Here is a 3,903-nt window from a genome sequence, read left to right on the forward strand (position 1 = left end):
AATAGAGAGAGATCCTCAAGTCCCTCAGCAGATGGACAGAGACCAGACAGTTTTAATAGAGAGAGATCCTCAAGTCCCTCAGCAGATGGACAGAGACCAGACAGTTTTTTCAAACTCCCTTTCACCCTGTCTCTCTCGATCTCCATACCCAATATCTTCTTTGCCTCTCCAAGATCCTTCATCTCGAACTCGGATGACAGCTCCTCTTTCAACTTTTGAATAGTCGAAGAATTCCTGGAAGCAATAAGAATATCGTCAACATATAAAAGCAAATATACGTGCTCACTATCCTGTAGCTTATGCATATAAACACATGGGTCATATGGGCTCCTCGTGTACCCATGGCCAATCATAAAGCTGTCGAATCTCTTATACCACTGTCTCGGTGATTGCTTCAAACCATAAAGAGACTTCTTCAGCTTACAAACCAAATCTTCCTTTCATGCAGCTTTGAATCCCAAGGGTTGTGTCATGTAGATCTCCTGATCTAAATCACCATGTAGAAAGGCTGTCTTTACATCCATCTGGACCAAATCCAAATCCAACTGTGCCACTAATGCTAATAAAATCTGTATCGACGAATGCTTCACAACGGGTAAAAATACCTCGTTGTAATCAATGCTCTCAAGTTGTACATACCCCTTGGCAACCAATCTGGCTTTGAATCGAATGTCCCCAATAGAAGATCTCTCCTTCTTCGCATATACCTACTTGCAACCTATAGCTTTCTTATCCTTAGGTAGATGTGCAAGTATCCAAGTGTTGTTCTTCTGAAGAGACCACATCTCCTTCTCCATAGCTTCACTCCACCTGATCGAATTGGGGTTAGACTCTGCCTCCCTGAATATGGATGGAACCATATCATCAACGACCTCTACTGATAATGTATATGCGACCATGACATTATTATACCTAGCTGGCCGACGAATTACTCTCCTCGGTCTATCTGTTACAATGGACCCCTGAACATAACCCTATTCATGAGTCCCATAATCTAATGTATCCTTTATCTGCCTGACTGTCATCTTATCTCCTCTCAGTGTCACCTATGTAGGAGCCTCGATGGATACAATGCTCTCTGGAGTGGGTGGAGTCACATCATCCTCCACCTGCTGTGATATCTCAACTGTCTGGTCTCTCTCCATCTGCTGAGGGACTTGAGGCCTCATCATGTATACCTCATCGAATGTGACATCTCTGCTAATAACTATCTTTTTGTTCTCTGGATCCCATAACTTGAAGTTTTTTTACTCCATCTCTAAATCCCACAAAGACTGCTTTCCTCACTCTCGGATTTAATTTACCATCACTGACATGGTAATAAGCTGGACACCCAAATATCTAAAGCGACTCATAGTCACTAGCCACTGAACCAAACTAACGCTCCAAAGGAGTCTTCCCATCTATCGCAGTGCACGACAACCTATTCACGAGATGGCTCGCATAAACCAACGCCTCAACCCAAAAGGATCTAGGCAATCCACTCTGCGTTATCATATATCGCACCTTCTCCAGCAAGGTATGGTTCAATCTCTCGGCCACCCCGTTCTGTTGCGGTGTCTCTCGAACTGTGAAGTGTCTTCTAATATCGTGATCCCGGTAAAACTACAGAAACTAATCACTCTTGTACTCTCTACCATTATCTAAACATAGAGTCTTCACATTTCTACCTGTCTACAGTTCCATTTTCTTTTTTCACTCCACAAAAATATTCAGGACCTGATGTTTATGCTTCATAGGGTATACCCAATTTCTCCTGGAATAGTCATCAATGAAAGTAACAAAACAGTTAGCCCCACCAAGAGATATGTTCTTGGAAGGGCCCTAAATATTTGTATGAATGTAATCCAATGTACCTTGGGTGTTATGAACAGTGGTGTCAAACTTCACTCTAGTCTTCTCCCCGAGTACGCAATGCTCACACAGCTCTATCTTGTAGGTCTTAGCACCTTTCAATAGCCCATGTTTCGCCAATGACTGTAAGGACTTATCTCCTATGTGTCCAAGTCTCATGTACTATAAAGTGGTAGTGTCCTCTTCTGTAGTGATAGAAGCTACCAGACCCCCTGTAACTGTCTTACCCTTCAAGTAGTATAGGTTGTTTTTACTGACACCTCGCATCACCACCATAGAACCCTTCGTGACCTTCATTGTAGCCTCCTCTAAGATCACTTTATATCCAATTGCCTCCAAAGTCCCAAGAAAAATGATGTTCTTCGTCAACTGCGACACGAACCTCACTTCATTCAACTCTCTAATCACTCCGTCATGCATCCTAATCTGGACTGAACCAATACCACCAATAGGACATACGTGGTCATTACCCATAAGCATGACATCCCCTCTTTCTAGCTCCTCAAAGCTAGAGAACCAATCCCTCCTAGGGCATATATGATATGTAGCTCCCGAATCCATCATCCACTCCATAGAATCAGCATAGCAAACCGACGGTAATGCAGGGCATGAGTAGCCCGAAGAATCTGAATCTGAATGCTCACCAATAGTTTTTGCAACATTCACTTCTGAAGCATGTGTAGCTTTCTATTTGTTCTTCTCGGCTTTTTCTTTCCACTTTGGGTAGTCAATCTTTCAATATCCTTCTTTTTTACAATACCGATATTGATTTCTACCAGCACTCTTATAGACACTCCTATTCTTTGACTTTGAGCGGTTGAACTGGCGGCGGTTTGGATCACGACCTCGAATAGCTAATGCATCTCCCGATGCCTTCTCGGAGGGTTCACCATCACTCTTCCTCAACTCATAATTTACCAAGGCTGAGGTCACCTTCTTATAGCTAACTGTAGTTCTTCCATTGATCATAGTTAGAACAAACGTACCATAATCATCATCGGACAACGAACACAAAAGTAACATCGCCTTGTTTTCATCCTCAACTATGATGTCCACATTGGTCATATCTGAAAGTAGCTTAGTGAAATTGTTGACATGCTCCCTGATGGAAACTCCTCTCTTCATCTTGAACTGGTAAAACCTCTTCTTCAAGTGAAGTTGATTTTTAATGCTCTTCGTAAGATACTTCTCATTGAGTGTTTCCCACATCTTCTTCGTCGAAGTCTTGTTCATTATATCATAAATAAGATCTGGCGTCAAGCATGACTTAATAACACCACAAGCTCTACTGTTCATCTTCCTCCAAACCATATCCTCCATATCAGCGGGTTTCTCTTTTAACTCAAGAGTCTCCTCCAAATTCTGTGCATCCAAGGCGTCCATCACCTGATACCTCCACAATCTGAAATTGATCTTACCGTCGAACTTCGGAACATCAATCTTCATGTTATTAATGCTCAGACTATGTATCGCCTTCATAAGAGACGAACCTGATATGCTTGCATCTCCCATGTTATCGATCTAACTCTTCAGATAGGAATCTTCGTCGAATCCTTTGAACGAGCCTAAAGCTCTGATATCAATTGTTGTGCGCGGTGGAAGCTTCTCGGAACGACATAAACAATCCAAGAAATAAATCATAACTAATAAGACAAACATAATACCGCAGCAAGACAACGAGTTTAACATGGTTCAGTAAGTTGCCTACGTCCACGGGGCAAGGAGGTGGGAGTTCTTACTATTAGAAATCAAGAGAATACAAATAGAGTTATAAATCTCACCGATCAAACCTAAAACAAAACTCTAGATTTCTCACAAATCTCCCACAATTGGATACATCAATCCTCTCCAAAAGACTGCTCAAAATCGTCCTTGCTTAACCCTAATTAATCAGGTTTATGGTTATATATCAAATCAAAAGCGAACCGGATTAAAAACCAAGGCCCAGCCCAAAATCAGTCTGCGGTCGACCGCGCATGTATCGTGATAGACCGTGACGGTCGACCGAACCAAAAACCCGAGAACAGAATCGATTACAGTCATGTCGCG

The sequence above is a fragment of the Asparagus officinalis genome, chromosome 8 (assembly GCF_001876935.1).
Source record: "Asparagus officinalis chromosome 8, Aspof.V1, whole genome shotgun sequence".
Lineage (NCBI taxonomy): Eukaryota > Viridiplantae > Streptophyta > Magnoliopsida > Asparagales > Asparagaceae > Asparagus > Asparagus officinalis.